Here is a 24,267-nt window from a genome sequence, read left to right on the forward strand (position 1 = left end):
AGGAGGGGACAGCACTTTTCTACACTGGCAAGACCTTTAAAGCTCAGACATATGAGCCAGTTGCAATGACACAAGAAGATACGTGGGTGTTAGACGTGCACACCAGTTGTCCTGCAATAATGGTGTCTGCTTTTAGCCTGTGACAGATGTAAGATGCTAATTCCCCAAGACAGTGTTCAGCTGAGCTGCAGCCCCTGTGTCTGCTGTGGACCAGCAGTGACCGGAGGCTGTGAGAATAGCTCAGCTGGTGGTGAGTGTATTGCGTAGTCAGAGCTAAGGCTGTTTTTATCACTGTTAAATCACTGTTATGTTCTTGCAATATGACAACTGTTTGCTCACCCTTTTTTTTAAGGTCCCTTTACCCTGCCAGCTCTGTTTTAAAAACCTTCTGCATTCATTGATGCGTTTGCAAAGTGGGAATACACTGCCACAATTCTGATTATTTTCTTGTTGAAGCTCTGGAGCCTTCCATTCCTACTGTATAATTGAGAGCTCAACACTGGAACTTAGATCCATGTACAATAAAAACAGACATGAATCAATTTCTTTGTTCAGGGGGGAATCTGTGGAGATAGGGCATTAATTCACCATATGCAAGTAGTATAAATAGAGCGTGGTATTGCAAATATCCATTCAATGATGTAGCTCTCCTCTGTTGGATGGAAGGGAGTATGTCCACTCTGAATGATAGGAAGTTATAAAGCAAAGAACCAAGTGTGTCAAGATGTCTCTTTTGCGGCAGAATAAATGCTTTGGCAAAATTGCTCTGGCAAAGGTTGTTGCAGGAGTTAAGCCATTGCCCCTCAGCATCCCTCTTCCTCCCACTTTTGGTTGTGGTGGAGTTTGCAACAGGGAACCTGCTATTGCAGAGTAGTGTTACATAAAGTACTGGTGTAGGAAAAGCTAATCTTTATTTCTGTGGCTTGCACTGCAGTTCTTTCCACTACCTCCTTTTTGCCTGGAGCCGAAGAGCCACACCATAAAGAACTCCTACAAGGTAATTTGAAATCCCATGAGGCCTCTATTCCTAACCCCACAAACCCAGCAGCCACTGATGTCTGAAGAGGAGGAGGTGGCTTTCAATCTCCTAAAAGCCTAGGGAAGATTATAGAATTATCCTTCCCCATTGCCCCTGTGGCCTCCAGACCTCATTTTTCAGTTGCCCAAGAGGTTCTGGATGGTAAATCAGTGCCACAGACACCTTGCAGAGCCTCCTTTCTACTTTAGCCTGTACAAATGAGTTGATGTGATTCATATCCTCAATGCTTTTCTTCCTGGACCTTTATACAACTGCAATCCAGTGAAGTGTCAGGCTGGCTGGAGCCAGAGCCCTATAAAAGAACTGACCCTGTCGTCTGCATGGAAAATATATGACCGATTACCAAAAAGTATGGCTGCCTTGGAGGGCTGTAGCTGTGAAATACTGCCTGAGGGACTGGAAATGGACCAGGGATGATGAACGTGTAATTACAGGATCGAGATACTTTCCAGTCCCCAAGTAGCATTTCACAGCTATTACTGCAAATGAGAGAATTTACTTTACTATTCATGTTTCTAGCCTTTTGAATGGTTTTTATTTATTTGTCTTTGGAAATGAGACTGAATCCTTTAGATCTAAAAATGAAACAGCATATGGTGTCAGGGGGGACTGGTCTCCTGTTCTTACTTCACAGTGGGTACAAAAGGGTTCTTTAATCTAGTAAAGAAAGGTAGAGTAAGAATTAGCAAAATAAGCTAAAGTGAGATAGATACAAATCAAGTATAGCTGTGTGGTTGGTGGCCAGTGGCACAAGCTACTGGGGAAGTGATGTCTTCAAACTGAGGTAGGTGTCCTTTTGGAAGCATGTTTTAGTCAAAAGTGGGCTTGTTCCAGAAGTAAATGACTAAAATGTAATGGTCTGTGTTCGCTGTGAGAGACAAAACTGGATTGCTAGTGTTTCTCCCCGGTATTGCAGTCTCTGAGGATGCCTTGTCTTGGTTTTCTGATGACAAGTTGTCAGTCCTCAGCAATTAATATACTTGTGAATTGTTTTGCATTTCACTGATACTCATTTAAAAAAATACCCCAATAGCTTTTACATGAACAAATGAAACGTTGAAGCAAACAAGAAAAAGATCTACATTAAATCTTGGACTTGTTGGTACCCAGGAGAGATGCTGGTTACACACATGGCTTATTTTTTCACATTCAAGGGAACAAGATTGTTTTTTATAGACAGGAGGAAGTGAAAGAGGTGTTGGAGCTCATCATCACTGTTAGTGGGAACTATCAGCTAGAGCAAGGGTGCTAGACTTGGTTTGCTCACGCAGAACAGGAATTACACTGTAGAGTAGCAGTGTCCCTGGTAGCAGCTCCTCTCCCTTCTCAGGAAGCATTTCTCCAGTCTGTTTCTGATGAAGTTAACAGAGATGAAGGCAGAACCAATATCAGTATTAGGCCAGATGCAGCAGAAGCAGTTTTCATCCTTTGGGAGGGATTTTAGCAGGTAGGTTGGCACAGGGAACCTTTCCAGGGGTGTGTATATTTGTCCAATGCCCCCCATTTGGGAGCTCCTGAACCAGCCTAGTGGTTCTGAAACAAGACATGGCAAAGGAGAGCAGCAGAGAATGAATTCCTTCTGGAAACAGGTTGTGGAGTCTCCCAATTTTTGGACATATTTAAAACCAAACCAAACCCTGGGCATTGCCTTGGACAACTGGCTCTAGATGGACCTGCTTGTGCTGGGGGTTGGACAAAGTGACCTCCGGGACAACCCCAACCACTCTGACTGTGAACAAGCAGAGTTGATGATCCAGTTCCCTACAGAGCACTGGATAGGCCTTAGGTTGAAGCCTGATAGTGGGCATATGGGTTGGAATTACTGCCACATATCACCAGGTACTGGTTCTCTCCCTCATCGGCTATGAACACCTTACTGTGGGCAGGACAAACCACGTAACCTCTGTGTGCCACTGAGAGCAAGCAGTGAAGAGATAGACGGCTGCAGTTGTGAAGCATGTGAAATGTCAGTCAGTTGGTTTAAAAAGAGTGAAAGAGTCCTCAGAGAGACTCTTTATAAAAAACTTATATGATCTGACAGTCACACTCTCCAAAATTGAATTAATAAATCATTCACAGCTCTGGTTGGAATAGTTAATACATGTTTTGTGCCCCAGCAGAGAGGAAAATGGCCTGCTTTGCCTGCTTTATGACATATTAGGCCTAAATAGAATTAATGATAAGGCTTTCTGACTTTATTTACTGTGGAGAAGAGCTGTTTCTAAGGGAATGGTAAGGGAGGAGGGGAGGAATGAGCTATGAATAGATTATTTCCCCAATATAGGATTTTAATAACATGCAACTATTCTACTTACTGCCATGTATACTATGCCAGTGGGATGCGTAGGGAGAGGGTGATGACTTGCCATGTAGTGAGCAGATAGCAAAGTTCAGTTGCTGCAAATGAGCTGTCACATCCACAAGTGTCACATCCACATGAATTCGGATGGGCTCAGACTCAGCACAGCCGTGTCTTTCATAAAAAACTAAATGAACAGAACTCTTCAGTTTATTTATATAAAACATGGACTTCGGCTCTAGAAAATCATGGAATCATAGGATGGTTTGGGTTGGAAAGAACCTTAAGATCATCCAGTTCCAACCCCCAGCCATGGGCAGGGATGCCTCACTAGACCATGTCACCCAAGGCTCTGTCCAACCTGCCCTTGAACACTGCCAGAGGTGGAGCATTCACCACATCTCTGGGCAACCTGTGCCAGCGCCTTGCCACCATCACAGGGAAGAGCTTCTTCCTTATATCTAACCTGATCTTCCCCTGTTTCAGTCTGAACCCATCACCCCTTGTCCTTTCCCTACAGTCCCTGATGAAGAGTCCCTCCCCAGCATCCTTGTAGCCCCCTTCAGACACTGGAAGCTGCTCTGAGGTCTCCATGCAGCTTCTCTTCTCCAGGCTGAACAGCCCCCATGTTCTCAGCCTGTCTTTGTACAGGAGGTGCTCCAAGCTCCGATTCTGAAAATCAGACTTGTAGCTTCTTTGGAAAACAGGCAAAACTGTAATGAGGAAAATGCCCTTCACTCTGCCCCACCAGCAGTGCTTCCTTCCAGGCCTCCGCACTCTCCAAAGGAAGCATTTGCTCCTGCAACTGTCTCAGTGATTTTATCCACGCCAAGAGATGGCTCCCGACCGTCTCACATCACGGCGCACAGAGTGCGAGTGTCCTGTCCCTGCTCCCAAAGCCGAAGGGCCAGGACAGGAAGCTGCTGCTGGGCCTCTTCTGCACATGATGAGCTCTGCAATGGTGCCACAAGCAGAGAACAGTAGGGCTGATGAAAGAGCTAAAGATGGAGCTGAACAGAGAACTTCTACAGCAACAGGGGTAAACACGATTTAATTATTGAAATGTTAAGTGTATTAGATGCAATGATTAATTAAACCAAATGGTAAATTAAACATCCCTTTTGACATAAAATGCTGGAGAAATTAGATGTTAGTTCCATTCCTCTGGCACCAAGACAAGCCTTTTCCCTTTCTAACATGGGGCTTCCAAATTGGGGGGGGGGGGAAGTTTCTCTTGCACCTAAAATATTGCCTCAGCAGCTTCCTTGTTGCTGGATGGCTTTGTAACAACTGAGCTTGATGTGCTTGTAGAAAAGACTCTGAGAAGTTATTTAAAGGTGTTTACCAGAGTCACTGTCAAACCTTCTTGCTATTGGGAGCAGGGAAGGTGTATTAGGAGATGTTTGTCACTTATACCCCATTTATTTCATAGTGAGTGCCCTCCCAATACAGTGCTTGCAGTTACTCAGCCATGTGTTGAACCCCAGGCTTAACTTTCAGTCCATTAAACCTCACAGCATGTTCCTAAGTGCTGTCCTTTAAAAGGGCTCAAAAGCTCCCCATCTTGTGGAACTCAGTCCATGTTGAGGCTTGAACTGGTGTCGACATCTTAGGCTGCTCCATTATGAATTCAGTCACTAAATACGCTCTTTATCCATCATCTATTTCATAGAGTTATGTGGTAGAAGTACTGGTATGTGCTAGGTGAAGAGGGGATGTATGATTCATGCAAGATGCAGACTTGGAGGGCTTCCAAGGTCCCTTCTAAGATGAGGTATCTCATAGCAGCATGATTCTTATGCAGATCACAGCTTGGTATACTGTGTTAACCTCGGTCAGAGGTGTTTCACATGAATACTCTGGGCTCCCAGCTGTAGTAGCGAAGGAGGGGATGGCTGCTCCTTGAAGCCTTTCCTGTTCCATTTCAGTAACCTGAAGCAGGGAGCATGGATGGACAAAGAGGAGCTGCAGCAGCGAGATGGTGAGTCACGGCCTCCTGACTAAAATGCTCTGTGTCAAGCTGGAAAAACAAGGTGACAAGAGAGGGGGAGTGCACTGTCAGATGGCAGTCATTGCTTTTAGAAACCTGTTGCAGCAAACTCTAACCTCCTCTGAATTATGCAGTTTAGTGTCTCTGAGAACACAGTGTGTAGTACAAATTGGGAGCAGGCAGACTGATAAATCTGGGCTTTGTGTGGTGTTTGGATTCATTAGTTTCTCTAATTGCTGGAAATAGAGCAGTTTTCATACATTCAGGATGCTGCTCTGTTGAAACTGCTAGGAGGAAGGCCAGAGCAGTCAAAGATCATAGTGTATAAAGAGATCAGGGCTTCTTGTTAACCTTTCTGCTTCATTTACATGGAAAAGAAGAAAATCCTTAGTGAAAACAGTGACACTTATTGACAAGGCTGCTCTACACCTCAGAGCTAAACCTGCCTTCCAAATGCTTGATTTGCACACAAGTTTTGCAGTGCATGAAATCCACATCTTTACATAGCATAAATCAGGATGGGTGCATTGATTTGGTCTAAGCCAGGATCTGGCCCTTCCATTTAGTGACACTGTGGGAGTCTAAAGAAGGGACATGTGTTAAGTGCTCCAGCAGCACAATGCTATTGAGTGGACCCTGGTGTGGCAGTGAGCTGCAACGACCTTCAAATGGTCACAGGAATTCTCTCTGCAGTTTGATTCTTAACATGTTAGTGCCACAAATGGGAAGAAAGGGCGGAAAGTTGTTTTCTGCAGATAAAAAGAATGATTTCTGAAGCAATCTGGTTTTTTATTACGATCCACACTCACTCTAGGTAAGATTAATGAAGTATTCAACCAGCGCTACCCTTGACATGAACTCATCCTGCAGTAATCCATCCAGCCTTTAACTAGGCTTAAAAGAAAGTCATTATCAAATGAATTCATCCCTTGGATGTTGTTTTGGATTGATTTATGTTCCCAAGAAGTCAGATCACTGAGAAGCTACAGAGTTCCTCAAGATTCATATCCTAACATTTGAAAGCAGTAGTGAAACGGGAAAGTTAGTATGTTTAAAGAGAGCTCTCATGGACACAAATGCACTCAAGGTGAAACTGGTTTAATTTTTTACTGTATCTGAATGGAATTACTAAGGTGTCTTCCTCCCTCCACAGACAGGACAGGGGTATCCTTGGTCAGAGAACTCCTATCCATCACAACTCACAACCCAGAGGAAGTGAATTTGAAGGGACCTCTGAAGGTCTAGTCTGCACCTTTGCCAAAACAAAACCCCTTAGAGCAGCTTGTGCTGGGCTACGTTCAGTCAAGTCTTAAATACCTCCAACGTTGGAGACCCTCTAATTTCTCTGGGCTGCAGGAGAGCTCTTCCTTGGGAATGCTGTTGCAGGTATATGGTAGTTTTAGTCCTCCTGGGGTCAGCAAGCAGCTTCTAAGGGCCCAAAAAGTAGTTTAATAAATGCCTCATTTCTGTGCATTCAGAGGCTGCAGAGTGTTACTGACAGATGAACACCCAGATACATTCCCAAGCATAAGTTATTTTCACTTGTTGCTAACGAATAACTGTGTTGTAATCAGGCCAAAGCCCTAGTTTTCACCCCTTGGTGTTTCCCAGTGGCATTTTTGCAGTGCTGTCTGGAGACAACACATACAAGGTGATGCTATCTTAAGTCTGAATTACTAATCTCTCTTTCTTTGTCATTACATAATTGGTAATGATCATATTGATGTTCCTGAGGGGACTTGAGAGGCAGATTTGACAGGGATAAAGGATTACCACACAGGCTGAACAGCACAGAGCCAGCACATCCTAGCCTCATGGTCAGTGCCCAAGCAGTGCTCTGCAGTGACACCCTACTGGGTCTTTACGGTGGGGAAGGCTTTGGTTTAGCTCCAGAGCTGAACAGCAATCCTGCTGCAGATAAGCTGTATCTTTGTCAAGTAACAGATGTGGGGAGCACCCTGTCTTTAGATAGGAAACATCTTCAGGCATAAACAATGAGTAGAACTTGTAGCCAGAGCGCAGACATCTCCCCCTGAACACTTCCAATTGCCGAGTGTGGACTTTCAGTAATTACTGGGATCCATGAGTTGAAGCTCTTACTCTGACAAGTGGTGTAGGCTAAGGGATGATTCCTCTTTATATGTGTTTGTCTTTCCTTTCTCCCATCTTTGCTTGACATTTTGTTGTCAAACTTGGGTCACATGTATTTTTCTCTTCTTTCTCTAAAAATCCTTCTCCAAAAAAGCCCATCTGTCTCTGTCATGCTAGGAAACAAATGTTGATGGAATGTCATGCAGCCAGATCTTGCTTTCGCTTACCTTGTGGCAAACCCATTAATTCATCCTTTTTTTCCTTTCTCCAGAAGCAATAGGATCCCATGGTAATCTTTTGCTGGTATCTACAGCAATTGTGCATGGTTGTTTTAAGGATTGGGGTCCTCATTCAGAAGGAGCAAAGGGATTTTGGAGGTGTCCTTTGAGCATAGGAAAATTGATGTCTGCAGTTGTATGAAGTCATCAATACCCCAGTGATTGTGCACAGCCCCACTATAAATCTTTGCAGGCTACGAGGGAGGTCACTCTGGAATCAGCTTCAGTTGGATAATCAGCTTTCAAATAGGACTGCTTCCAACTGATGGCTGTTTAAAGATAGAGAATAGCTCTTTGTGAACTGAAACCCACAAGTTCCTGAACACTCTTCAGCCTCTGGTGTTTTAGCACACTTTATATTAAAGCGTATCAAAACTGAACCAAACTTTGCCCAATTTGGCCATTAGTAAGGAACCACAGATCCTGAGGAAAACAAATCTCAGGGTGGACGAAACCAAGTTGAATTGCAGCAGGACGAAGACAGCGTGCATGAACCCTGCAGATTTAAATGAAACACAGTGTAAAAGAGAGGAAATGCATCAAAGGTGTTTTCGATCTCACACATCCATTTAACTCTTCCCTTCTTTTGCTCTAAGCCATTATGGCTTTCCCAATCTCAGTATCTAACATCACGGAGCCTTGGCTTGCGCTGCCTACAGTGACAGAGCAGCACAGTGTCAGCCACCTGGGTTTCAAGCCGTATCAAAGGTACTAATGCTTCTCTGAAGTGAAACATCGGGATTGCTGGTTTAAACGTGAAACTTTGATATCCTCTGGCAATGGTGGAACTTTACAGGCTCTGCCAGAGCCACTTCCGTGCTCAGACCGAAGTGAAACTGGTTTTAGGGTCTGAATGCCAGCCAAAAGGCTTTTCCCTGTTCTGTTTCCTACCTGGGTCTGGCGTTACAGGACTGTTCTCCAGGGCCCTCCAGCACCTTTTGTAGCTGCTGAAAGGGCGGGAGATCGTGAGGGGAGGGGAGGGGCGGCCATGAGGGTAAGTTGTGAGGGGAAAGAAGGGGCGGCCATGAGGAGAAAGAAGGGGCGGTCATGAGGGGAGATCGTGAGGAGAGAGGAGTGGCAGCCATTAGGGGAGATTGTGAGGGGTAAGAAGGGGCGGCCATGAGGGTAAGTTGTGAGGGGAAAGAAGGGGTGGTCATGAGGGTAAGTTGTGAGGGGAAAGAAGGGGCGGCCATGAAGGTAAGTTGTGAGGGGAAAGAAGGGGCGGCCATGAGGGGAGATCGTGAGGGGAAAGAAGGGCGGCCATGAGGGGAGATCGTGAGGGGAAAGAAGGGGTGGCCATGAGGGGAGATCGTGAGGGGAAAGAAGGGGCGGCCATGAGGGGAGATCGTGAGGGGAAAGAAGGGGCGGCCATGAGGGGAGATCGTGAGGGGAAAGAAGGGGCGGCCATGAGATCGTGAGGGGAAAGATGAGGGCAGTTGTGAGGGGAAGGGGTGGTCATGAGGGTAAGTTGTGAGGGGAAAGAAGGGGCGGCCATGAAGGTAAGTTGTGAGGGGAAAGAAGGGGCGGCCATGAGGGTAAGTTGCGCGGGGAAAGAAGGGGCGGCCATGAGGGTAAGTTGCGAGGGGAAAGAAGGGGCGGCCATGAGGGTAAGTTGTGAGGGGAAAGAAGGGGCGGCCATGAGGGTAAGTTGTGAGGGGAAAGGAGGGGCGGCCATGAGGGGAGATCGTGAGGGGTAAGAAGGGGCAGTCATGAGGGGAGATCGTGAGGAGAGAGGAGTGGCAGCCATTAGGGGAGATCGTGAGGGGTAAAGAAGGGGTGGCCATGATGGAAGATCATGAAGGGGAAGAAGGGGCAGCCATGAAGGGAGATCATGAAGGGAGAGTAAAGGCAGCCATGGGGTGTGAGGGGTGGCCATGGGGGGTAGGGGCAGCAGCTATACAGTGTGGGCCACTATGTGGGGCAGATGAAGGGTGGCTGCGAGTGGAGATCCTGAGGGGCAGCCATAACGGGTGATCTTGAGGGGAAATCAGTCTGCCCTTAGTGGTGGGCTTGGCAGTCCTGGAGTGAGGGTTGGACTCGATGCTCTTAAAGGTCTTTTCCAACCTGGTTGATTCTATGATTCTAAGTTTCTAATAGAAAAGTAAAGCGTTACTGCACTGTGTAGTGGTTGTAATGACACCTTCAGATAATAGCAGCAGGATGTCCCTTTCCTGACATTATTTCTTCTTGTACACATGGTTATTGCTACTTACTGATAACAGGGCCTGTGTTCTTTATGGACAAACATTGCCCATGTCCTTTAAATACTGAGCAATCTGCTTCTGGAATTATTTCAGTCACTATTTAAACTTGTGCTGATAAAAGCTTTATTGTCATGGTGCCAGTTCCCTTCAACAGTTACTCCTGTTAACAAAAGAACCACCTATTTATTATGGACATTGGGCAGAGGGAAAGGGAATCCTGTGGAGGGAGAGACTTTATAGACATTTCATTTCCAAAATAGTGGCCTTGATAGGGAGGGGGCTTAGTTGTGCCTATGTATTCCTTATAGAACAGCATACTGTTCTGAAAATACCTGTTGATTAAATGGGTATGGTTTAAATCATAATGGTTGGATTAAATACTGCTCTGGTTTTCCAGCTCCATGGCCCTGAGGAAGTAATAAAGGACAGAGGAGGAGTATGACTTGCAAATAGGACTTCTTGACAGTGCAGATGCCATCAGTAAGTCAATGGTCCTTTCCAGCACCAGGTGGAACTTGAATGTGGTGATGGCAAAATAACCCTGATAAAGAGCAAAGCTCCACCTCATCTTCCAAGCTCTTGGGTTCTTCTATTAATGCGCTCTGACTCGTTGTGGTACTTCTCATATGGAGCCTACAAATGACTTGCAATGATGTATACATATATATATAAAATTGAGAAGAAACCCAAGGCAATACTGATGTAAGTAGGCAAAGCTTCACCAATTTCATGGAAACTTGCAGATTGGAGCATCTGAGGATCTAGCCCTGTGGTCAAACTTGACTCAGTTACAAGGGAGTTGCTAAAAATCTCTATTCTGATGTTAGTAGAAAAAGTAAATGTATCAAAAAACCATCCATGTAGCTATTACTTTCTGGATACAACATTTTAAACAAATATGAGATGTGCATTCTCTGTACTGTCCAAGCAGCCTTTGGTCAGCAGTCTGCATTTCACTGGCTATTCAAAAGCACTCAAGATAACGCCCAAGATGAACGTCCTGATGTCACTCTGGGAATTCAGTGTCTTGCTTTTTCATTGCAAATCTCCATCAGCAGCAGATGGTTTCAAAGAACTATAGGAAAAAGTAAATGGCTTTTGCTCAATAAGCCTGCAGATGGAAAGCAGCAACTTGCATGTGTCTATGGAAAGGGCAGTGCTGGGACAGAAGACAGCAGAAGACAACTAGAAAAGGTAAGTTCACAAGTTCCTAAGTACTGTATTTAGCTCATTGAGAAGGAAACTGCTTAATCCTTCCTTAATCCAAGTGCTTTAAGCATTTTCCTTGGGAAAAACAAGCCGGTTTGTCTGGCTTTGATGGAAGACTAATGAAAGGAGAATCCATTTGGATAAAAGAACCCTGGGACTGTGGAATGCAAAACTGTTTAATGACATGCAGAAAAATATGTTCAATTGATTTATCCTCCTCATCTCTGCATCACTGCCTAGGAAGGTGTTACGTCTCTTTAGAATCAAATCAATATCTCAAGTTGTACAAACTTTGGACTCCAAATGAATTAAGCACCTCTAAGAAGAAGGCTCTTGTCTTAAATCAATGAAATAATAACATTTGGCCATGTGTTTTGAATTCTGCTTGGTTTATCAATAGCTTTAGTGATGCTAATAGCAATGTAAGCATTGAAATACTGGGCCTTGCTCAAAAGGAAGCAGGATTTTGTCCATTCTGTCATACTCATGTGTCTCTCTAAATATGTGAAGTATCTGTAGTCTTAAAAGGGCTCAAGATGCCTTTCACTCATAATCCATGTTTGCTAATAGTTTCTTTAAATATACTCAGGCATCCTTTATCAGTGACTGCAATGAGATGGTTTTTTTTACTCATCACTAATGTTCTGAACCCCTGCAAACATTAAAAACCTGAACTGAGCTTGTTGGGTGGGTAGATGTCTTTGAAAAGAGCTGTTAAACATTCTGCGCTTATCTACTGTGTTGTAATCACTGCCGCAAGTTTTCACTTACTGTCTGTATTTTAACATGCTTCCACAAGGATTTTGCATGCTAATTGCATTTCTTCATTTGCTTCTTAACATTTTCTGCTGGATTTTGCAGAAAAGCACCTAGACATGCACTACCTTTTCCAGTGCTATTCGCTGTTGTCTATGTTTTTATCTGCTGCTTGTCCTTCTATTTCAAACAAACAGCCCCAGTGTGTGATCTTTCTAACACAAGCAGCTGTGACTTAGTAACTCCAGTCTTCTAATTCCCTTACAGGCAGGTAAGTGCCATTGTCTTTGTCAGTTTGGTGCATAATTAATAACCTTGTAGAGCAAATGCAGCTCTCAGCAATGGAATCATCAGTATGATTTTAATACAAATGGCTTTACTAGGAGGCAGCCAGTGTGCTTAATGGGCTTCAACACAATAATAACAAATGACTCTTGCTTTGTATAGGCCAGAATGTCGCTACCACTCTGAGATAGTAATGTTTGACCTACTTACATCTTTATCTGTCGTGTGCCATGTCCATGTCTCTTCCTGCACCACTTCATTTGTAGCCTTACTTGCTCCATCAAGCCTCTAACATATCCCGCAGTCACTTGCTGTCAGAAGCATTCACCCTTTCTTCCATCACTGCTCAGGAAGCCCGTATCAATAAGATACTGTTGTTACATAGCTGTCATTTCTGCCCTCCAACAAACCCTGTAGCTGCAGAGTGTCTGGAGGTTGCAGATGCCTAATAATGTTCTTTCCTGTGCCGTCAATTGATTTCAAGGCTGCACACCTTGTCAGACTGCACAGTGCAAGGTGCAGGGAGCCTGCCTGTGATGAGGTTTTGCTGAGATCCTGGCAGTTCTACATCACACTCATTTCCAAACCACATGTTCATCATCATCCCCACTCTTCTGCCTTGTATTAATTTCTTGCAGTTCATCTCTTGGGCAGGCTAAAAGGCCATCAGAGTCCTTTGTCCATTCTCTACTGGAACCTTACTGTGTTTGGAGAGTAAAGCCTATGTGAAGCTATACCTGCCAAGCACCTTCCATGCAAACACCTTCATGCAGGGTGAGATTTCTACTGCAGAGCCATACATCAGGTTCAGCAGTCATTCTCCCTCAGCAAAACCAAACTAACAGCCCAAAAGAGCTTTAGATAGACATTAAACCTCTCCGAAAGTAGGGTGGGATTGTCTGAATCTTCCTTTGGAGGGCTGGACATCCTTCTGGTGTTCAAATGTTCTGTTATGGTTTTATTATCTCAGATGTGTTTCACCTTAGAATGGAAGAATATCTTGCAGATTATCCTGTGAAAGGGAAAATTCTATCCCACCCTACTTGAATAAAATTCTACTTCTGAACTTTAAATTTGCATGGAATTGGGGCAGTAAAACCATCTGTTTTGCTATAGGAGCCTCTTTGTTCTGGAGTTAAAAGTTCTTATTTCTCTACATTCTATTTCTCTACATTCCTCTCATGTCAGTGACCTGACGGGAGTTCTAAAGGAACTTTTGTTTCCCACTGAAGAGTTCTATTATTTCTTGGGTTGTGTCTGTACTGATGTCAGGCTGCAGCTTAGTAGAAGTAGCCAAACAACTATTAAATTACAGAATTAAATTACTCTATAGGAAAAGCTGTATAGACTCCAGCTACCTGAAAGAGGTGAAACGTCACTCTTGTCAACTGCAACTTGTGGGTTACATTGTCTGGTACCTCACTTCAGTGTTTCCTCAGAAAAACATCATGTGTTAATCTCAGAACATTGGGAGATGATAAAATACAAATACCTGATTAACTGGTTTTGTATCCCTGCACTAGCAAGTGCATGGTAACTCCTAGAGAAAGCCAGCAAAGGGTTGAATACAGGCAAAAGGCACCAGTTTGATTCTGTTGGGCTGCAAACTTTAAGGCTTAAATGTAATGATATTTCTTCTAATGTCATGTATCTGGCACAGTTTTCTAGCTGGTCACTGGTTTCCAGAAGTAGCTGAGCTCTCTAAGTGTGAAGCTGGTATAAGAATTCCAGAGGGCAACATTAGTAACAGGGGGGGAGTGTGGGGCTTGTATGGAAGAAGTGAATTAGGCCTCTGGCTCTGTAGATTTGATATTGATTAGGAAAGGCATGGTTCTTGTCTTGCTTTGCTGCGTATCTGTAGAGAAATATGTATTACACGCATGGACACATATACTCTTTGATAGATTTCATATGGGGTTATTAATGTTGTCTTTTTCAGGCTATTCTGAACACGGCCAATGTGCTGTATCACAAGGTGTATTAATCTAGAGTACGTAAATGAGGGGAAGAGATGATAGATCAAGTTATGATACGTATAAATGCATTTCTAACGAACTCATGGTGTGTAAAATGATGGCACTATCACTGAGACCAGGAGATGATTTAATTAAAAAGACAAAACAAGAAGAAAATGATCTCTACTTGGTTGCTAATTGTATGCATTGTCTCCTTGAAAGTAATGCAGCATTATTCTGGGAGAGTGGAAGAACCTCCACCTTTCACCACGCACCTTGCTCTTCTCAGGCTTCTTCTTTGCTCTTTCAAAGGGGCAATAGTTGAACACTTTAATGAATGCCTAAAGCTTCTGGGAGCCACATTCTGTTCTAAACTTGACCTATCATTCTACCTCCTTTTCAATACTTGGTTGTCAAAGTGCCTCAAGACATCATTTGGAATATGCTTCATGTGGAAGGAAAATACTAGTAATTGTTTTGTTCCTACTCATAATGCAGGTGTATGCTCCTGAACTGAGCAGGACCACCATCAAAGAAGCCTTAAGATCCAGGGATCCGAGCTCTCTTAAGAGTCATGACAGCAATGTGATGGAAACTGAGGCGAAGTGTTTAGGCAAATCTGAGATAGGGACTTTAACTTGCATATCAGGGAAGTAAAAAGGTTGAGATCTCTGTTTCCCCAAATGAAGGGAAATTCTGGGCAGGCCAATATGATTCCAAATTGAATTTATCATTTGCTTCCTAATGACATGAATATTCCAGTGCTGAATTCAAGGTATTAGATGACTCATTTGAGAGAATCGTCATTCATCATATTGACAGTGATGTTAAATCAAATTGAGTCTCCTTAAGCAAAACCCCTGCTATATTTGAGCTCTATTGCTTTTCTGCCTGAGGGGAGCATTTACGCAATTAACGAAACCAGATCCAGTGCTACTAAAGAAAACAAATGAAGATTTATGCATAATCTACAAAAGGACTGCAATCATTTAATTAAGAGTATATCACGTTTGGAAGAGAACAAGCATTAGTGATAACAAATGAGAAGGCTTTTGTATTCAAATAACACTCAAGAAGGTGCATGGTTTCATACACAGCTTCAGTGTGAGTGCTGCTCGTGCCATCAGCACTGGCTACAGCCACTTGAGCAATCCTTACTTCCTGAGTGTCTACAGTTTAGAGATTTTACTACTAATCTTAGGTAGATCTTTCCTTTCCCCTCTCTGGCCTGCTTTGACACTCCACTCAACTGAAGAGGTAGCATGGATGGAGCTGCTCTGATGTTATGGAGGAGACAGGGTGACACACAGTTTAAAGCATCTGATGGGAACATCCCCACTTTAGAGAGAACTGGAGCAAGAAAACACATAAAGTCTGTGTCAAGTTGATGTTCACATGTGCCCAGTTACAGCTGCAAATGCACAGAGGAACTCTAGAAAGAGAAATGGAGAAAACAAAGACATGTATTTCAGGTTTCTCAAATGCACAAGTTCTGTTGCATCTCTGCTTTTCTCTGAGGATAGCGGAAATACTGCTTTTACAGTTCATTGTCATAGCATTTAAAGATTATATTCAGCATTGTGGTGGATAGGTTATAAATTTAAGTTCTAGATGTTAAAATAAAGCAATACTGATTACAAGTATACTCAAGTTAGGAAGCTTGTTCTAACTAAGCACAGCAAGCAGCACGCTGCTTCTATGCAAGGAAGCGACAGATGAGTATGAGCTGGCAGAGTGAGCAGTGTTTATTCTAACATGCCCTAAATGTATAATTTATTTGAGATGCCAGTCTTTAAATACCTTGTAGAATGGAAATGAATACTTCAATAGTAATAGTAATAAAACTAAGAAATTTAAAATCTGTCTTACTGGGTTTTTATAATGAGGTTGGGATTCTGTAGCCAACAATAGGCAGAATAGGTCACATTCATCCCTCCTTTAAGCATGAGCAACTCCACTGAAGTCAATAATGAAGTTTTCACTTACAACTCTTATTGAATTTGGCCTAGAATCTGAAACGGAAAGCGAGTGATGCAGATGGGATGGATTCAGTCCTAGCAGCAGCTGATAGGGAAGGTAGTTGGCAAGTTGGAAAGCTGCAAATGGGTTCATTGGATAGGGCCTGATGTAAAAGCAATTGAAGTCAATCACATCAAAATGGAACTGCTTTGAATTGGGGGCCTGTTGTCATGCTTGATCTCGCTCACAGGTTTTGTTACTCATGTCAGATTTAAAGAGTATGGGAATGTTGGGTGGAGCCGGCTGTATTTGCAGAGGCTTAGGACTTTGTACAGTGCTGAGATTTTTCAGGCAGCTCAGATCATGCTGCTGGCCAACTTGGGAGGACCATTCTGAAGCTGTTCTGCAAAGGGCTCCCATATGGAGTGGAACTAGATAGTTCTATGGGCAAAAAAAGTGGTGTTTTCAAAACTGGATGCCTGGTTGTCTGGTTTCTGGAAGCTAAATGGTAAACTCTCAGCACCTTCAGCTTTTAGAGGCATTAATATTCCAATGAGAGATTCTTCATTTCGTGTGTGTGGCTCATTGAAGAAACTGTGAGCAGGAAAATTTGCCTAAATCCTTTTACCAGCTTTGGCCTTGACTTTGGGCTTCCTCCCTGTTGGCTATCACTGGGTAGGGAGAGTAGAAGACAGTGGCTGACACTGTTCAAGATGTATCTCTCTGGGTAGATGAAGATGCAAGAAAATAAATAAGTAAAAACACTTTGAGAACTGAGATATCAAAAAGATTTGAGTCAGATGACTGACACTGGTTTACATTGACCAGAGCTGCACCAACTTGAGTCCTTCTTTCTGCTTGTTTCCTTCCTCCAAACACATAATTACGAACTTATAAATCTCACTATATAATTTGTTGCACTAATGAGGATTGACATCCCAGTTTCTAACTTTTTGAAGCCAGGAATTAAGTCTGTTGCCAGTTCTCTGGTCTCTAGATACTCCATGACTATAGGAATCTGTCTCTAGATTTGCATTTTATCCATTCCAGTTGCACTGAGATCTCTCAAAGCATCACTGTACCTAGGTTTTAGATTAAGTCTAAAAAACCCCAAACTACAGCCAGTTTTTCCCTGCACCTTATGGTGTCCGTCTCCCTGGTTTGGTAAAAATCCTTGCATTTCCACAGGGGTCTTCTGTCAACCTTTCTATGCCTTTGCTGTTCTGCCTTCCCTTATGAAATACACACATACTCTTACCATTTCATACTCCTCTGGTTAGCTAAGGCAGGATTAAATCAGTGAAAGCTGAGAGCAAGGCAGATGCTGTTTATGGAGAGGGGAAGAAGTGTAAAGCTGTTTTTGCACACTGGCCCCAGAGTGGTAGCAAATCATCTATCTATCGAGATAGAGATCTATTGAAAACTGGAAGGAGGTTCTGCAACCTGCAACATCACTTGATGTTAAGGCTTTGCTATGTTAATGTCATCCTGGGTTGGTAATGTTGGTAATATTTACAGCCCCTAAATCAATGTTGGTGACATACAGAATGTTGAAGGCTCAATTCTACTTTTTTAAATGCACTTTAATATTTTGACTGCCTGACCAGAGTTTGGGAAATAACTGTAGTTGAATGATAATGAGAAGTTTAACAGTTTTATGTGGTTGGAGTGAACTTTATGGGAGTTGATAAATTTCATGTTGTAGGTTTCAATTTCTCGTTCCCTACAGAGAGATGGGGAGAATACATTGATACTGCATTTCAAATTGGCTAGATCAGAAGGAACAGCAGCTAAAATCCATTACAACCCAATTACATCCATCAGCTGAAGCTGTGTGCATTCAGTCGTGAACATCAGCATTTAATCCATAAAGAGGAACTAATGAGAAATTTGAAAATGGAATCCATGCATCAGTAACTTTGGAGAGATTTTGCTGGGATTAATGAACTGCCAGAACATTGTCAACACACTGAAAACCTATTCTCTAGGTTTGTTTACTGACCAAAGAAAGGCTTTTTTTGTTTTATGGATTGCTGCTTTTCCTCTTACGTTTCTGGTGCGGGAAGTGACACTTTATCAACTGGAAGGATCAAACACTTGTTTCTTTGTCTTGCTTTTATGGGCATCTGGCTGGTTGGCCAACTTTTAAAGTCACAGGTGAACACCCACAGCATCTCTCTGCCTCTCTGGAGATCTGACAGATAGCTCCAAAAGACAGGGCATGTGGACTAGGATATGCTTTGTGCTACAGAAGGAAAACCAAGATACCAGCAATTACTGCTTGAATTGTACTATGCAATAGGAAAGTGTACTGAAAAATTGCTCCTGTAGCCTTGTAAGTTCACCTCTAAGTTTTCCTTGTAAAATGCTGCGCTAGTGAATGTTCTGATTCTATGGAGCTACCAGTAGGTATTTGTCAAAAGAGTATAAAATAAAGTGAGCCCACCGGAAAGCTGATCTTGCTAATAGGAGTTAAACCATGCAGGGATTGCAGAGACCTGACTGGGGTGTCAGATCTAAACCAGGCAGCAAAGTGTCAGTCATCCAGATCCTATATTTAAATGACAGCACGTGCAGATGACTCTTTTCTGGGTGTAATAGTGTGAGACCCATCTCTATCACTTAATGACCTAAACCTGTAATTATATTTGTAGTTAAAATGCTTACTAATTTCTACATGTCTTTCACCTGAAAGTGCCTTAAGAACATCTTGGTATTTCAGGAACAATCTGTGAAAATTTCTCCGAGCTTTCTTTTTTTCTTGCACATAGATGGTCTCCATCTGTTAAAAAATAAATCTCCTTTATCTTCTGAGCCTTATTCTCCCTTGCTACCCAAGTGGTCTAGTAAGGCTTGATGACTTACTTAATATTTATTTTTTATTTATTTTGATAGATCTCTGTCATATTCACCAGCTGGATAAAGTTCCTATTCTTAACAGCAATACAGCAATATTTCCTCCCAGGAACCATTCTTTTCCACATTTAAGCAGCAGAGCTGATCTCCAAGTAGACATATCTGACAGGTAGCTCCTCTGAGATTCCCTTTCCAATTGCACTCCTGATGCAGACATGACAGGTTCAGGAAGAGAAGGATGCAGGGAGGGAGCAGGAGAGTGGAAAGCAGAAGGATGGAGGAGAATGCCATGAGAATGGAGGCTTGAGTGACTCCCTGTGTGGACTGAGGGAAATCACTGGAACGTGATGTGCTTTGGTCCCTGTCAGCAAAATCAAACATCTTTGGGAAACTAAACATCTTTGCAATGAGGCTGTAGTAACATCTGTATAACTCAACCAGATGTGCTGGTTGAGCCCTACCCTCAGTGAGGGTGTTGTACAGAGATGGTGGGAGGATGCTGTGACAGGAGCAGTCAGATTAGGCACAGCACCATGTTGGTGTCTCCACAATGCTGCTTGTTGGCATGATTTCCATCTGCCTTAATTTACCCAATGTAGGTGCACCAAGAGTTTCTGGCTTGGTTTCTTAACTAGTCGCCACCATGCTAATGCTGTGCAATAGCAATGGCAGTTGCTGTTTCCCCTCCAGCTTCTTTGTGACCTGAGTAAGTTGCTTCTTCCCCAGATGTGGTAATTTGTCATGTGTTGGTCTGTAGGGATAATATTTACTTACCAAATGTCACTGATTTCTCTTTCAGAATGAATAGATGCTTAGAAACCTGCTCTCAAATCTTGCATTTAAGAGCAGTTTAACATTAGTACATTGGGCTCCCTTACTACAACACAAATAACCCCAAACTCCTGCAAAAGAATGCTTTGGGACAAAAGCTCCAAAGAACAAGGAATAAGAGAACACAAATGTGAATAAGGGTAAATGTTTTCACAGCTGCTTTAGACAATTGCAGCAGCCCATTTCCTTGCATCCCCTGGGGTTTTAAGCACAGAGGTTTCTTCCTTTCATTCATTCATTTCTAATGTTTAACAAAATAAAACCTAGGAAAATCTCCCAAACAACTGTTCTGTTCAACATATGTGGCCTTTTGACTGCCAGGGAGTGGTTATGTCTCAGTTGGGGAACAGCATTTGCAAGCAGCACAATCCTCATTATTGCTTTGCTTTCTTTGCACCTCACATTAGGCTGTAAATGACATTCCAGATATCCTGGTGCTTTGGCAAGTAGAAGAAGAGGCAAAGTGCATAATAAAGGAGATAATGGTTAGGAATTAAAACTAGGTCCAGATACATCTTGCAGGGTTTATTTGTTCAATGGGATGCTCTTAGCCATCCTTTTGCCATCAATAGAAATTACACCTTAGGACTGAGGCAGGTCCAGTGGCCAGTTCTGCTGGAGTTTCTGCGTGTTGCACGAAGAAAACAAAGTCCTTGTCAATCACTTTTTGTGCAGTGGTGTTCCTGCAGGTAAGGAGTTATGGCCAGGAAGGTTGTGCACAGATGTGTGGAAGTCTGGAATCATTTAGCTTTAGTGATGGAGCTGGACCCGGCTTTGCTGCAATCTCTGTGGTATCACAGAACTCTCTTTGGTTTCAGATGTTACCTGGGTGAACACAGGTGAAGTAGAACACTCAGATTGGCTGTGACCTGGAGTGATGTCTCTAAACAGTAAAGACGTGGTTATGCTCATGCAGGGAAGGAAATGTTCATGGTTTGGATCAATAGAACCATGTTGGGAGCTGATTCGGGTCTCACTAATTTCACTTTTACAGCTAAACAGCTTTATCGATTTTGGGGACTTGGGGGGGGAAAAAAACAACTTGTTTGCAGCTGAGTAATTGAGAAGGAAGTTGTTCCCATAGGTATGGATCTTACCTGGGCTATATATTTGTTACAGAACTTTGGCAAATCACTGAGTTGCTGATCTCTTGGTTATCCTTTGAGTCCACATAAAAGCCCTAGTTTTCTATATTGTTCTGTTTATGTGTGAAAAACAAGAGATGACAGGGAAGTTTGAAACAGTTTGAGCAATGCCCAAAGTAAAGTATCTTCATTTCCTTTTAGATGTACAGCAGCTCAACAGCCAAAAAACCCCTAGCACTGGAGGGTACCACAGGTCTGAATTCACTTTTCCATCCCTGGTACTTGCTTGCTATGTTTGTGCAGCTTCCAGCAACACTGGTGTAACCTTGGCATTCCCAGGGATCTTGTGGGGCCTGACATTCCATTGCATCTAAGGAATTACTGCCTATTTCCATGTTCTGTAGAAATGTCCTGCAAAGACACTTCTTGTGCCTATTTTTGAGTTTGGCTTTAGAGTGACTGATCTGATCTGCTTGCCGCTTCTGTGACAAAACCGGTGGGATATGTGTAATACCCGTGGGATGGGGTATCCCATAATGTTCCCTGTGTTTGAGGACAGTATTCCTTATTGTTCCTTATTGACTTTAACTAACTTTGCAAAATAAAAGGAACATGAATCCTGTAGTAAACATTAATCTGCTTGGGCAAACATCCGCTTGCTTCAGGTTGCTGAATGCATGCTGTTCTTGTCTCAGAGTCATGATTCTGTCATAAAAACGCTCCATAAATCATATTCCAAGAGCAGGTCTTAACTACCTACTGTTTTCTTTTCAAATACCTATTGTTAATCATCCTGACAGCTCTGACACTCGTAATATTGCACACGTTGAGAATGCCACATGTTGCAATTCACTGAAAGGTTCGTGTAAAAGAGAAATGTGTAACTGCAACAGAAAAGCCATGCACTGAGTACATGCACAGGTTAATCTGGAGATCAGGTCTGTAACATGCACACTTTCTACACAGATAGCTCAAAATACCTTAGAGAGGCATGCAGGAGTCAAGTGAAGATAGAGGGATGTACTGACGGTTTTGCATGAATACCCACTCTTGCAATGTTTAAGAACTGTAAAGGTTAAAAAAAGGCTGTGCCTAAATCCCCCTTTGCTTGATTTGTGGCTTTGTGTTTGATGTCACTAAAGCAACTTCAATGTAAGTCCATGCAATGACTATTTTCTAATGTCACTTGCAGTGTGTGCTGAAGGGGTGATGTGGGGTGAGTTTTCCATCCAGGATCCAAGCTCAAACCACTCATGCTGCTGAGGTGTGCCTTCAGAAGGGGGAATTGTCACTTCGTCTGTGGCACTGTGCTGACCAGCCATGAGGTGCAGCTGAGAACTGACTCCCTGGGGAGAACATAGTCCTGCCCTTGCTGAACATTCAGATGCAGAAGCTGCAGATGGTTCAGGCTCCATATGGAGAATGAACCACAGGTGCATATTTCATGCTTACTAATGTCAATATAAAGTTTAAGTTTGACAGTTAGGGAGCCAATTATAGGAAAAACAGGTTTGAGACATTGGCCTTCAGACTCCTTCAGCTCTTCACAGGCCCCTTTCTCCTGCTGCTTGCTTTAGCTGGCTTTGTGCAAACACATGTCCCTAACCCTTCCTTCACTGGCTTTGTGCAAACACACGTCCCTAAACCTTCCTCCTTCAGAATTTGGTGACAGAAAGCAACTCCTGTCTCTCCTGAAGCTGATTGCTTCCAAGTAAATATTTGCTCTCCAAGTCCAGGTAGAGGCAAAGACTCTGTCTGTCTTTTGTAAGATAAATTCCCTGTTCAACTATCCAAACACCAGGGGTTTATTTGTACCTTGGCAAATAAGTTACTAAAAATAAACTGAGTTATGAAGTCTGACGCCTGAGTGATGCTTGAAAGATGATTTGTTTCAATTGATTCAGTGGCATAGCTCTAGCCAGGCCTTTTTTGGCAGCACATTTGGCTTACTTGGAGTTCTCTCCTCTCTTTATTAAAGGCCAGTTTGCCCACAGTGTTTGCCTATTGCTATTCTGGGCTTGTGTAGGATGTTTTTCGTTGTTCTTTGTTGCACACCACCCCCCCCCCCCACCCCGTATAAACTGCTACTAGCATCACAAACTCAATCATATTTTCAGTTTCCCATTATCGTTTAACTACCCTTTGAATTCTCTGGCCTGAACTAAATGATGGGCTTAGACACCCTCCTGTTTTCCATGATAGGTTCAGCAGTAAACAGGCTATTAACAATTCATCATGAGTAATTCCTGTTTGTTTTTCCTGTGTGCTAAATTTGTTCTCTCTTCTTGACATCCTTCGTGTGTCTCATCCGCTGTCTGCCGCCGGGAGTGTGTGATGCTGGGTAACTGTTGTGTGTGGTGCTTTCTACCAGGAAAAGCACTCAGATTTGGCAGGATGCATTTTGCTTTTCTGGATGAACAACTCCCTTGGAAACAATGGGGAAAATCTCTTCCTTCTGTTCCTTACCACTGTGGGAAGAGCATGTATAAAGTCATTGTTCTTGAGGTCAGTGTCATGATTTTATCCCTTCATGGATCTCAAGGCGTAGAGATTTTTGCATCTATCATCTGTGTTCTGTAGTATAACATAGTACTTTTCCCATATGTGGTGCTTCTATGAAGTCCCAATAGCTTGTGTTTGACTTAATGTCAACCTGGAATGGGTTGCCCAAGGAAGTTGTGAGTGCTCCATCCCTGGTGGTGTTCAAGGCCAGGTTGGACAGAGCCATGGGTGAGATGGTTTAGTGTGAGGTGTCCCTGCCCATGGCAGGGGGGTTGGAACTAGATGATCTTAAGGTCCTTTCCATAGAATCATAGAATCATAGAACAGTTAGGGTTGGAACCTTTCCAACCCTCACTATTCTCTGATTCTATGTTCTCAGAGTTGCTGTTGATACTTTCTGTGAGTTTGTAAATGCAAACAAGTCCATTACCTTCTTGATTTCTGTATCCGAATTATAATGCCAACCTGCCCCTTATCCTCCTGTGAAACTCAATCTATGAAAGCTAGATTAAAATCTCATTATAATAAGTGTGTAGTTGTGAGTACATTTACTTGGGCTTTTGCTAGAGTTTGGAGATTAAAAAGTGTATTCTGGCTGTAGGGGTCTGTAGAAATGCAGAAATGCATTCCAAATAGATAAAAGCTCACATAATCCAGTTGGCTCAAGATAACATGGCCTGTTGCATATGTACATCTGCGCTCTTTCCTTGTAGGAGAATGGAGGTTTATGCTCACCCCCAATTGCTGGCTGAGCAGCTAAATGCTTCCTTTTGAGGCTGCTGCTCAAATCACTTCTATCACACTGGTTATGGACTAGCTGCTCCACAGCCCTGCTCTGAGCCTTCCTGCGTCCTAACAGAATGAAATGTCATTCCAAATTCCAAGAGGTTTCAAGCAAGTGTACTTCCCCTTCACTGGGCACACACCA

The sequence above is a fragment of the Pezoporus occidentalis genome, unplaced genomic scaffold, assembly GCF_034315485.1.
Source record: "Pezoporus occidentalis ecotype Australia unplaced genomic scaffold, CSIRO_AGI_Poc_V1 ctg226, whole genome shotgun sequence".
Taxonomy (NCBI): domain Eukaryota; kingdom Metazoa; phylum Chordata; class Aves; order Psittaciformes; family Psittacidae; genus Pezoporus; species Pezoporus occidentalis.